The following is a 14,320-nucleotide window of genomic DNA, read 5'->3' as shown; positions in this document are numbered from 1 at the left end:
AGATGAATTCTTTCAAGAACTCTAGAGAGCAAAGCCTCACAAAAATAAAATTCAAAATCTGCCTTCATAAAAAATAAGGGTTTGCCTTTTATAATGGCAACTCCTAAAAAGTTCTCTAAATTTGGCCCAACTGAAATTTTTACAGTTAAACCCAAATTTCTTATTAATTCAGTCTATTACTTTAATTAAAACTAATATTAAAATTTCATAACACATAGATGCCGCCTTCATTCCTTAACTTCTTCAATTTGGGTTAAGCAATTGACTATCTTGGGCGTCAATTCTTCATGAGTTGTACTTGCTTCAAATAAAGTGGTTATCAAGTTATTTAGAACCTCCTTCGCCTTCTTTGACCTTGCTCTTGTCATTGGGGTTCCAAGACCTTGAATATCCTCTAGGCTTTCTTCCTTGGTTATGCATTCTATGTCCTCATCATTCCCTCCTTCTTGAACTGAATTTGCCCTCAAATTACAATCTTCTTCAGCTGCATCATAAAGAGACAAATCAGCCACATTAAAAGTAAGACTAACACCATATTCACCTGGAAGATCTATTTTGTAGGCGTTATCATTAATTTTGGACAGCACTTGAAAAGGTCCATCTCCCCTTGGTTGAAGCTTAGATTTCATTTGAGAAGGAAACCTTTCCTTCCTTAAATGAACCCAAACCCAATCACCAGGTTCAAACACAATCTTTTTCCTTCTTTTATTAGCTTGTCGAGCATAGCTATCCACTTTCTTTTCAATTTTTGCCTTTGCCTTCTCATGTAATTTTCGAACATATTCAGCCTTAGCATTCCCATCCTAATGAATTAGAATAGAACTATTTGGCAAAGACATTAAATCAAGAGGGGTGAGAGGGTTAAAACCATAAACAATTTCAAAGGGAGAATAACAAGTAGTGCTATGAACAACCCTATTATAGGCAAACTCAACATGGGGCAAACATTCTTCCCATGTCTTAATATTCTTTTGGATTACAACCCTTAGAAGAGAAGAAAGAGTTCGATTTACTACCTTAGTTTGACCATCAGTTTGTGGGTGGCAAGTCGTGGAAAAGAGAAGTTAGTTCCAAGCTTACCCCAAAGTATCCTCCAAAAGTGACTAATGAATTTAGTGTCTCGGTCACTCACAATGCTTCTAGGTACACCATGAAGTCTAACTACTTCTTTAAAGAACAAATCTGCCACGTGACAATCATCATCCACTTTCCTGTAAGGTATAAATTGAGCCATCTTGGAGAATCTATCCACCACCACAAAAATTGAGTCTTTTCCGCTCTTAGACCGAGGAAGACCTAAAACAAAATCCATAGAAATATCAATCCAAGGAGAGTTAGGTATTGGTAAAGGAGTATACACACCATGAGGCATAACTTTAGACTTAGATTTCTTATAAACAATGCATCTTTCACACAATTTGCGTACAACACGTTTCATGTGTGGCCAATAAAAATGTTCATGCAACATGTCTAAAGTCTTTTGTACTCCAAAATGTCCCATTAATCCCCCCTCATGTGCTTCCTTCACAAGCAAATCCCTAATGGAACCTTTCGGCACACATAACCTCTTTTCTTTAAATAAATAGTCATTATTCTTAAAATACCCATTTTGGGCAGCATGCACACAAGATTTATATATTTAAAAAAATTTGGGATCATGTTCATACCATTCCTTAATTGCCTCAAAACCAATAAACTTAGTTTCAAGAATAGAGAACAAAACATACCTTCTAGAAAGTGCATCAGCAACAACATTTGACTTACCTTTTTTATGCTTGATCACGTACTGGAATTGCTCAAGAAATTCAACTAACTTGGCATGTCTCTTGTTGAGCTTACCTTGGCTCTTTAAATACTTCAATGATTTGTGATCACTATGTATTACAAATTCCTTTGGTAAAAGATAGTGCTGTCATGTTTGTAGTGCTCTCTCTAATGCATACAATTCTTTATCATATGTAGGGTAATTAAGGGCAACACCATTAAGTTTCTCACTAAAATAAGCAATGGGATGCCCCTCTTGCATCAAAACAGCCCCTATCCCCATATTTGATGCATCACATTCAATTTCAAAAGATTTAAAGAAATTGGGCAATGAAAGAATAGGTGCATGAGTCAATTTTTCTTTGAGGGTAGCAAATGCTTGCTCTTATTTTTCACCCCATTTAAATCCCACATTCTTTTTAATCACTTCATTTAAAGGTGCAGCTAATGTACTAAAATCTTTAACAAACCTCCTATAGAAACTAGCTAAGCCATGAAAGCTTCTCACCGCGTTAACATTCTTAGGAGTTGACCACTCCTGAATAGCTTTCACCTTTTCTTGATCAACCTGCACTCCCTGTGAGCTAATAACAAAACCAAGAAAAACTACATGATTTGTATATAAAACACATTTTTCCATGTTTGCATACAATTTATCACGCCTAAGAGCTTCCAACACACTTCTCAAATGCAAAAGATGATCATCGTAAGATTTGCTATAAATCAAAATGTCATCAAAGTAGACCACAACAAATTTCCCTAGAAACTCCCTTAACACATGGTTCATCAACCTCATGAAAGTGCGAGGCGCATTTGTTAGTCCAAAGGGCATGACAACCAATTCATAAAAGCCATATTTTGTGGAGTTGACCACTCCTGAATAGCTTTCACCTTTTCTTGATCAACCTGCACTCCCTGTGAGCTAATAACAAAACCAAGAAAAACTACATGATTTGTATATAAAACACATTTTTCCATGTTTGCATACAATTTATCACGCCTAAGAGCTTCCAACACACTTCTCAAATGCAAAAGATGATCATCGTAAGATTTGCTATAAATCAAAATGTCATCAAAGTAGACCACAACAAATTTCCCTAGAAATTCCTTTAACACATGGTTCATCAACCTCATGAAAGTGCTAGGTGCATTTGTTAATTCAAAGGGCATGACTAACCATTCATACAAGCCATATTTTGTTTTAAAGGTTGTTTTCCATTCATATCCTTCTCTAATCCTAATTTGATGATATCCACTTTTAAGATCAATTTTTGAAAACACACAAGCACCATGCAATTCATCCAACAAATCATCTAATCTAGGAATGGGATGTCTATACTTTACCGTGATATTATTGATGGCTCTACAATCGGTGCACATCCTCCAAGTTCCATCTTTCTTAGGTACAAGAATAACGGGGACTGCACATGGACTTAGGCACTCTTGCATCCATCCCTTTTGCATCAAGTCTTCAACTTGCCTTTGGATTTCTTGGGTCTCTTGGGGGTTAGCTCTATATGCTGGCCTGTTGGGCAATGAAACACCTGGAATGAGATCAATTTGATGTTATATCCCTCTTATAGGTGGTAGGCCTTGAGAAACCTCTTTGGGAATTACATCTTCAAAATCCCGCAACAAAGAAACAACTTCACTAGGAAAATAATTAGTAAGATCTGCAACCTTTAAGTCACTCTCCTTGCTCAAAAGCAATAGCATTGGCTTTTTTAATTGCATAGCCTTTTTAACCTCTTTTTCTTTTATGAATTTTTTGTGTGTTTTTCTCTCTTTCTTTTCATTCTCATTTTCTTTTCTCTCTTTCTTCTCACTTTCTTTTTTCTTTTCTCTCTTTTTTTCTTTTCTCTCTCATTTTGGATTCATCCTCACCAACCTCTCTTGGAGACAAAGGAGCAAGAGTAATTTTGTGTTCATTATGTATAAAAGAGAACTTATTTGTATAACCATCACGGTTGCTTTTCTGATCATACTGCCATGGCCTTCCGAGAAGTAAATTACAAGCCTCCATTGGAACTACATCGCATATAATCGTATCCTCATACTTCCCAATAGAAAAATTCACTTCCACTTGCTCACTCACAGTTTGCTCGCGTTCCTCACTAAGCCATTGAAGTTTGTATGGTTCTGGATGGGTTTAGTCACTAGGTTCATTTTTGACACCATTCTTGCACTTGCAACGTTAGTGCAGCTTCCCCCATCTATAATTAAAGAACATAACTTACCTTGGATGAGACATCGAGTATGAAAAATATTTTTCCTTTGTGTTTCATCCATGTCTCTTGATTGGCTGCCCAACATTCTTCTAACCATGAACAAGTCTCGTCCCTCAGCAACTTCTTCCTCATTCTCTTCATCACTAGATGTAGCTGATTCAGAAGATGACCCGCTAGAAATATCTTCATTCTCCTTAAGCAACACGGTCTTCTTAGTTGGACATTCAGAAGCTACGTGACCTCTTCCCAAGCATTTGAAACATTTAATTTCACTACTTTTTGTTTTCTTAGGAGCATCATTGAATTTATTTTGAATTCTCTGAGGTGCAACCATGGATGTGTTTGATGAAGTACTTCCCTCCTTATTTCTATCCTTCCAACTATAGGAGTTAAAGTTAGAAGAATTCTTTCTAACACCTTTTCTTTTCAGTTGTTGTTCTACCTTAGTAGCTTGATGCACTAAGTCCTCCAACTCCACATAATTTTGTAATTCCACAACATCACTTATATCACTATTCAGCCCCTGTAAGAAACGTGCCATAGAAGCTTCCCTATCTTCACTAATATTTGCTCTAATTAAGCAAACCTCCATCTCCTTATAGTAATCATCCACACTTTTGCTACCTTGTGTGAGCCTTTGAAGCTTATTGTGAAGGTCTCTATGATAGTAAGAAGGAACAAATCTCTTCTGCATTAACCTCTTCATCTCCACCCAACTATCCACCATTGATTCTTCATACCTCACTCTTTCTTTTTGTAATTGGTCCCACCAAATGAGTGCATAATCAATAAACTCCATGGCTGCCACCTTTATCTTCTTCTCTCCCGTGTAACTATTGCATGTAAAGAGTTGTTCAATTTTCATCTCCCACTCAAGGTAGGCCTCCAGATCACTTTTTCCTTGAAATGATGGTATTTTAAGCTTCACTCCCTCTATTCTATCTCCTCTACCACCACCTTCAGCTTCTCTTCTCCTCCTTCTACCTCCGTCATCACCATGATTTTCTTGATTTTCTAACTGTTCAATTCTAGCATGTAAATCTTTAGTGTGTTCCCTCAACATTCTTTGCATTTGAGCCGTTATAGCCTCTACTAACAATCTGTTGTTTCCTCCTGGAGGAGGGCTATCATCACCACCTATAAAACTTTGGAAGCATTTGAGCCGTTATAGCCTCACCTGCAAGACCATTAAACTTTGGAAGCAAGTGTATTAAACCATATTTAAGTTCAAATGGTACAGTAACTTTAGGATATGTGATACACAATGCATTATAATTGACATTAGGTGCCGCAAGTTGTGTTAAGATTTTTTGGCAAAATTTCGGGGCAATCTGAGACAACCACTTGAAAATCAGGTTTTTTTTACTAGCAACGTGCTTAAGAGATAGCAACAAGCCTATCCGACCTGTAAAGCAACAAAACATGAATAAACAATTGTTAGGATGAATAGTAATACTCTAAAACTGGTTAATACTGTTATCAGAGAGTCCCCGACAACGGCGCCAATTTAATTCGTTGTCACACACGAGTCAAATACAATTGATAAAATGTAAATAGAGATGATAACTCGAGTCGTTGCGCAAGGACTTCTGATATAATAATATTAACCAAATTGAAAGTTGAAATTAGAAAGGGTTTTTTTTAGATTTTTGTTTTAACAGATGAGCAAAACGATTAATCTACTGGTTCGAGTTTCAGACCTAACACATATTCTATCAATGAGTTTAATTTCTAATTTGTGATTCTATTCTTATTTGACTATAGAATTGATCACATAAGCGTAATCAATCATATGTGAATTCGGTTTCTTTGACTAGATTAAGCATCACAATCATCAAAATATTACAGTTAACGATCAAGCGTCGCAGAATTATAATTCAATTAAATTAGAAACCAAAACTAAATTATGTCAAATAAATTTAATCGATCCTATTGATAGTGTAACCTGAATCTCGAGGTGTTGATGAAACTCTAAACTCGTGGATTAATCTTATAAAATTAGCCTTCCATAAAATTAAAATTAAAAGTGTTTATTTCTTATATCAATCTGAATCCTAAATTTTTTTTCTTCAAGAAATGAAAGAAAACTCCCAATATATAGTACTCGGGCTTTAGGGTTTTGGGTTTAAAAACAAGTGACCCGCTATTTAAAACTATTACAAAAGTCTAGATTATGAAACCTGCAATTTAGGCCGAGTAAAGTTCGACATTGGGCTTTTTATCCAACACCAAAGTTGTAGCTCTGATTTTTAGCTTTCTAACACCTGCTAGCGTGCGCCAATCCGATATCTAGAGCTCAAGTTATGACTGTAGAGCGAGCAAGGGTCAAAATGCAAATAATAAAATTATAATTCAATTTCGACCCAAAGTTTTATAACAAGCTAAAAAATTATGTGCCCAAATGCTATGATCAGTAACAAAAGAAAGGAACTTGTTCCATGGGCTTGAGACATTATTAGGTTCTAGCCTTTAACCGTTTTGGGTTCGGGTGTGAGTGATTTTGGCAGTTAGGGAGGTAAGGAAGGTCTAAAGCTCAAGGAAGCTAGGTGCGGGGTGTTGAGTGGAGGGGATCTTTCTAGAGGGATAGAGGATGTAGCAGAGTCAAAGGGGAAAGTGAGGAGGGAAAAGTTAGAGTATGAACTCAATTTCCGTTGTGAGTGGAAAATACACAAGAAATGGGGGGTTTGTGTATTTGGTTTTTAAGAAATTTTTGGGCTAACAAATAGTGAAAATAGAACAAGTAAAAATCGAGGCAGTAAGTAGAGGGAAGATGGATAACACAGTAATTTGTCTTGGTTCACTACCAACCTGGTTGTCGCATCCAGTCATTTAACCTATAAGGATTTAATTTAGTAATTCAAACCAAATTATAACCACTTAACTTCACAAGTTAAGTATTCTCAACATCCAATTTGAAAACCACAAGTCATTGAGGATTTAAGCCACTATCGCGCCATGTTACACAAGTGTTTGGTTTCTATTTCTAGGTTTACTCTCATTGGAGGATTCTTACAGTATTGCTCACAAACTTAGCACAATTAGAAAGATATAACAATTGAGTTCAAAATAAAATCTAAGTGTTTGATGATTGATTGATATTCAAATCCTATATTATGTTTCCTCTTGATCTGCTTGCTTCCTTTGATGTACAATTCAACACAGTGAGGGGAGCGTGTTATTCCTTTCATCTGATTTGTCCTTTTATTTTGTTGCCTCTTAATCCATTTGCTTCCTCTGTTGTATAGTTCAACTTAGTGAAGGGCGCGTGTTCTTCTTTTCCTATGATCTATTTGCTTCTTCTGGTGACTTCTTTATCCTCTTCATTGGGTGTGACATCCTTATCCTCTTCAATGCACATAGATGAAGCCCTTATCTTCCTTTTCTTTGCAAAAACCTATTCAACACAGGGCAGAGGAAATCACATTGGGTCGCAACTTGGCCAGATATTCTAGAATTACTTCTTTGTTGTGTTCTACAAATATGGGAGAGAAAGTGTCGTCAAACTCTAAAAGTGCAGCCACAAATCCACTTTCAGTACTTCGGGTTCTTCTGGAGTTGGGTCGAATGCAATGATTGGGGGACACTATACCTCATCTTGACCAGGTTAGAGATGTTGAAAGTAGGAGTAGAGGATGAAACCAAATGTTCCTTTTCAATAGAACCTACAACTTCCTCAAGAGTTTGTATGTGAGACGTACACAAGAAGACAACAATGATCAATTTGGGATATTGTAACACCCCGTTTTTCAAAGCGAGGGTATATTTTTTTTTTCAAAAGGAATTAAAATAAAACAAAGTAAAACAAATGAGGAAATGCTTTTGGATAAATAATTGAGTCATTATAATTTACGCAGCGGAAAAGTTTCTCCAATTATAAATCCCAAAACATTTACATAACATCAAATGGTACATGGGACCCATCCAAAGATGATATCAAACTGATAATATTTGTATAAGTACAGTTTTCCAAACTAAAATTACTTCAAACCAAAAAGAAGGACCCCTAGTCCCTATACATCATCCTAATCTGATCATCCTATCAAAAGCTATACACCCTGAGTAATCTCCACGCGCCCCGTGAGATCCTCCTAACGTAACTGCAGTCAAGCGTTCCCATCTCCATTCCTGTCCGTAGGGTACGAACCGGTAGGGCCGTCCTGACTCTCATCTGAGGGCAAAGCCCAGATTTCCACAATAGTGTAAAGGGTCACCAACCAGAAAATAACAGTTAACACATAGCAATTAAGTTTTTGAATGCTCAAAACAACTTTTCAACTAAGCATGCACCTTAACAGGATTTTCAATATGCGAAAAGTTCATACAGTACATTGCCAATAAAATGAAGGTAAAATGCAGTTCTCGATCTCCTAATTAACACATAATAAAACAAGACATGGATAGATTCATGAGCAATTAATCATACAACTAAAACTGAGGATTTTCACTGAGCCAATCGATTGGGCAATCGATTGGGGTGAAGATTTTTAATGAAAATAGAATCCTGGGCTGAATCAATCGATTTGGCAATCGATTGACAGGATAACGGAGCCCCTGACTTAATACCAATCGATTTCCAAATCGATTTCCTGAAGGTTTTTAGTGAAATTTTGAACTCTGGCTTGATTCAATCGATTGGGCAATCGATTGACAGGATAGCTGAGCCCCTGACTTAAGGGCCAATCGATTTCCAAATCGATTTGGTCGAATATGGATGAGTCCCTGACTTAGGCCCAATCGATTGGGCAATCGATTTCGTAAATGATTTTCGAAAAACTGATTACAAAATCGATTGGCTAATCGATTTCGTTCATTTGGCCAAGCCCCTGACTTCCATCCAATCGATTGGGAAATCGATTTCCCTGATCATTTTTCCAAAAATTCATGAATTAACCTAAGTCATTCCTAATCAAGTTCACAACTTAACACTTAGCAATTTCTACGCGATTACCACGGCAATTGGGATCTCGATAACCATCATACTTACACACAATAATCAACACATAACACTTAGCATTTTCAACGCAATTAACACGATAAATCAAATTCAAATCACTCAATCATAAAACTCAATCAAACACGACTCGTGTGCCAAGCACCCTAATGCAATGCGTATATGCCAAAATGCATGGACTCGGAATTCCAAACCAAAACCCTCCTCGAAGGGCCGTAAATCATAATTGTACCGCCTATCGCAGGCCAAAGTACCAATTACCGAGGTGCCACCTATCACGGGTCAGCACGATTTACTAAAATGCGTAAATCATAAACGTACCACCTATCACGGGTCAGTACAGTTTACCGAGGTGTCACCTATCACGGGTCAACACGATTTACTAAAAGAAAAAGCGGGAATCGTAAACGTACCGCCTATCACAGACCAGTACTGTTTACCTAGGTGCCACCTATCACGGGTCAGCACAATTCACCAAAAATGTAAATCGTAAATGTACCACCTATCACGGGTCAGTACAGTTTACCGAGGTGTCACCTATCACGGGTCAACACGATTTACTAAATAGTAACTCGTAAACGTACCACCTATCACGGGTCAGTACAGTTTACCAAGGTGTCACCTATCACGGGTCAACACGAATTACTAAATAGTAAATCGTAAACGTACAACCTATCACGGGTCAGTACAGTTTACCAAGGTGTCACCTATCACGGGTCGACACAATTTACCAAATGAAATGCATGAGCATACACAGACTCCATTCACAACAATCGTTAAGCAAATGCAGATATTAAAAGATTCCCCATTTTTAATACCCATTTAACTTAAACGACTTTCAAACAACATTAATTAAATAAGTCATTAAGAGATTCCCCGTTCTTAATACCGATTTAACTTAATGATTTTCAAAACAAAACGTTAAGCAAACAGTCATATTAAGAGATTCCCCATTCTTAATATACTTTTGACTTAAACGATTTTCTCGCAAAACATTCAGTAAACGAGTCATTAAGAGATTCCCCATTCTTAATACTCATTTACCGAAACGATTTTCAAAAACGATAGTTAAGTAACCGAGACATTAAGAGATTCCCCATTCTCAACGCCCAGTTAACTTAAACATTTTCCTCAAATACACATTAAGTAAACCGAGGTATTAAAAGATTCCCCATTTTTAATACTCGTTTAACTCTAATGGTTTTCAAATTCCACAGAAACAAATTCAAACATACTTTCACATTCAAACCATAATTCACAACAACCACACCAATTAACAAACATCAAGTACGAACACACCAAATACAACGAACACAAATCACGCAACATAACACCCAGATACATCAAATTTCATTTACCACGAAACATTCATCACTATAAACAAAACCTAACTCTAAGGTTTTTACCCATAACGCACTAGTTTCGTTTTTCCCCAAATCGATACATTTAACCCTAACAAATTCCTTCCCACACAACTACAGATAAGTCCCTAATGCAAGCTAGAAGTTTGGAAGGAGCCCTTACCTCAACGTTAGCTTTAACGCGCGTTTCCGGTACCGCGAGTAATTCCGGTAAAATCTCCGCTCGCAACGCCGCTTCCAAATTAGTTCACTAGCACCGTAGCGTGGTGGTGAGCAACTTTCCCTTCTATCTCTTCGAGAAATGAGGTTTGGATCTAGAAGAAACAGAGGGGTTTTCCTTCCTTTCTATTTCTTTCCTTTGCTTTTCCTTTCTTCCTTTTTCCTTCCTTCCTTTATATACTATTTTCTTTTCCTTTTCCTTCCTTCTAGTTTTCCTTTCTTTTTCCCTCCAAGCAAACATATATATATATATAATAAATATAACTTAACAAATATCTCAAAATCTAGATATTTATTAAATTACCGTTTCACCCGAAACGCCTTAAATTAACCGTAAAGTATTTACCGCAGTTAAATTCAATTTATTTATCGACGAGAAATTCTAATTGGCATCGAAATCTCTTTTTGATTATAAAACTCCAAAATATTATTAACTTTGGCTTAAAAGCCTCCGAGCCAAAATCCAAAATATACCAAAAATACATAAAAGGGTACTTTAAAATTATGGGTCTTACAGATATGAATGAAATATCAATGTCAATTTACAAGGAAAGGGGTTTGAATTATAAATTCACCTATTTAAAATTTCCTATTAAGAACTTAAGAAAATAACTCAAGAATGATATTGGTTATGAAAACAGAAACGAAGAACATTCTTGGTTCTGGAAATAGAAAATGGAGAACGTTCTTGGTTAGTTAAAATCACAATTTTAGTTTATCTATTTAACTTTATAATCAAAATGACTGAAAGTAAATAGATATAAGGAAGAGATACCACATAAAGATATATCCTGGTTCACCCAACTCGGGCTACGTCCAGTCGTCACATAAAGAACGTTCTTGGTTTTACACAGTTTTTGTAATGATCAACCTTGATTTGTAGCAGCATTTTCTTTCCATCCAAAAAGGATTCAATCAAGTCACCTATCAATCTTGAGAGGATTTTACAATTCACCTTTAAACCATAAAAGAATTTTTACAACAATACTTAAACTATAAACAACCCTTATAGTTTTGAGTTTACGAACTAATGATTTAGAGAGATTGGTTGAATCTGATTATGCTCAACTCTTGTTTGAGAATAGATCCTTGATAAAAGAACTCAGTAATACGATCTGGATATATGATGATGACTTCAGAACTGATTCTTTTGCAAATGAGAAGCTTTCAAGTATGGAAGTGTATGTGATTGATGGATTTTCTTAGAACTTGAAGTTCTGATTTTTCCTTGAGCTTGGGGTTCCTTTTATAGGCTTCAAGGAAGTTTAATGACAGTCAAAAGGAGCCTTTGGAAGTGTTTTGTCAGTCTTGCCAAAGACCAAATTTTATGATTAAACAAATGTTAAGTCTTTGAACCCTTTTGAGTTCTCTTTGACTGGTCTGGAATTCTTCATTATTGATTGTGATGATCCTTTGTTTATACATACAAACATCTCAGAGATGTGCTTAATCGATTCATATCAAGACTGCTTTTTGAATCTTGCAAAATAGGTTAAAGAATGATGAAATAAGGCTGGAGAATGATGTAACAAAGCTGGAGAATGATGGTCAATAAGCTGGAGAGTGTTCATATCATTCTGGATTGATGTCATCATACTTGGAGAATGATGTTGATCATCCTGGAGATAGTTGTTAATTATTTTGAAGAAGGATGTTTGCTGCTGAAGATCAAGTGTAACAAGCTGGAGAATGTTTATCAATCTAGAGATTGATGTTACACTGCTGAAGAATGATCATTTGTTACTTTTGCTTTGAGTTGTGCTCTTTAATCTTTGATCTATTTGAGTGATTCTTTTGCCCATATAAGAGTTGTACATTCCTAGAATATGAACTGGAAATCTGTTCGTGATTTGCAAGAGCTTTCTTTGCATTAAAAATTGATGCGATCTTGCTTGATGAAAATGACAGAACGTGGAAACTGTCTTGTATGTTTTCCAGACTATGTCAAGAACGTTCTTGGTTCAACTTTGTTCATTTTTAGCTCTTTCTTTGAATTGATTTCTCTTTCATTTGGTTTGTACCTAACTTGGATTATTACACTCAAAAGCACATGTTAAATTAATACATAATTTAGAATCGTAATTAGAGTCCTTTAACTTATTATTTGTTTACATCAAAACATTAATTTGGAATTTTTCCTCAACCATCTTCCCCTTTTTGATGATGACAAATATGTTAATTTAGATTCTAATTTCAATCATAGAGAGCTTAATAGCCCCCCCCCCCCCCTCGAATATGTTTCAGATTTATCAAAATATCATTTCATTAATTGCATTTAAAAGCAGATATACATACAATAAGTTTGGCATAAATTCAAATAGTTTTGAGATAAGCAGAAGTACAATTTACAAAAGGACTTCTAAATTACAGATTAGACTAAAATAAAGCTAAACTAATATCCCCCTTTGTCACATCAAAAAGGAATATGAGAAAAAATGTAAAGCTAATCATATTTAGTGAGGGAGGGATAAGATCCTTCAAATGACGATGATTTGGATGGTTATGGGACAACATGGAAGGAAGGAGGATGAACCAAAGGAGGATGATCAATCCCTAACTTCGGAGCAAGCTGGGTAGTCATCTATTCCCGTAGAGTTGCAAATTCCCTGTCCTGATGGATTTTCCGAGGCATGATAGTCTACAGGGCATCTATGATGGATTGGCTGGTGGAGTCCTGCTGGACTTTTTGTCACTTAGACTGGCTTTATGAGCTGTCTTTGGGTGTTGCGGGAAAAGTGGAGCGAGATGGAGCCACAATAATGCCTAAGGATGATAGAGTGGCAAATGAGGTGGCAATGGCAGGAATGGTCGTGAATGCTGATGTTCTGGGACGGCTGGATGGTCCTTGAGTGTTAGGAAAATTCCAAAATTGACTGATGCTGAAGATGGAGGAAGTAATCTTTTGAGGGGAAACGAAAGCTAGTGACATGACAGATGAAGTGTAAAATGGAAGTTGTGCACACATGTCACTGAGTGGGTTATAGTGAGGAGGGAAGCTGGGTGCAGCAGGTGATGTAGGTTGAAAGGTTGAAGGGAGAATGTTTGGGAAGAACGTTCTTGAGCTGGTTGATGAGGAGGGGTGGATGGAGAATGTTCTTTAGTGGTTGGTTGAATTGGGCATGATGGACAATGTTCTTGAGCTGGTTGTGGATAACATTCTTGAGCAGATTGTTTGTAGAATGATGTGGAGAACGATCTGATGCAGGTTGTGAAGACTGTTCTCTTGGGACAATTGTGGATGCACTAGATTTGCGAATAGAGCATTTTCTCTTAAGAAAGGGGGAGGGAATTGCAGATATAAGAATGTGTTTTGCTGAAGACTGTTTCTTCATGTGAGACACATTCTTTGAAGAAAATTTTGAGATCTTGATGGTGGAGGATTCAGTGGATAGAGGGACTTCAAAATACCAAAATATTTTCGACAATTGCATGCCATACGGGACTATGTTTTTCTTGTAGTCCTTAGTAGTGGTACCAATCATATTTTGCAGTATGATGAAGGGTAAGTTGACCCTCTTGCACGTGAGGAGATGATGAATAATCAGAGCATTGTTGTCAGAGACGTACTTGTGACTTCCACAGTGCAGTAGTATAGAGTGACGGGTGATGCTGTTAAACACCTTGCAGATGGTTTTTGCAGCCCTCTTGAAAGATTTTAGCAAGCACCTCCTTCTTGCTCAGATTTAGAACTGAGTACCAGTTCTTGCCGAAGACAAAAGGTCCATCATTTGGGAGGTCGAGGATGGTGGCTAGAATATCATGAGTAAGACGAATCTCAATACCCTCGATAGTGGTCT

The 14,320-nt window shown here is 36.7% G+C and overlaps 1 pseudogene; it reads right to left on the bottom strand.

The window, feature by feature from the left end:
• Positions 1-227: 227 nt before the first annotated feature.
• LOC140920753 (uncharacterized) lies at positions 228-13,104 on the bottom strand (annotated as a pseudogene).
• Between the last annotated feature and the right edge of the window lie 1,216 nt (positions 13,105-14,320).

This window comes from Cicer arietinum, chromosome 6 (genome assembly GCF_000331145.2).
Source record: "Cicer arietinum cultivar CDC Frontier isolate Library 1 chromosome 6, Cicar.CDCFrontier_v2.0, whole genome shotgun sequence".
Lineage (NCBI taxonomy): Eukaryota > Viridiplantae > Streptophyta > Magnoliopsida > Fabales > Fabaceae > Cicer > Cicer arietinum.
Note: the sequence above shows the minus strand (reverse complement) of the source record. Positions and strands in the feature narration are given on the sequence as shown.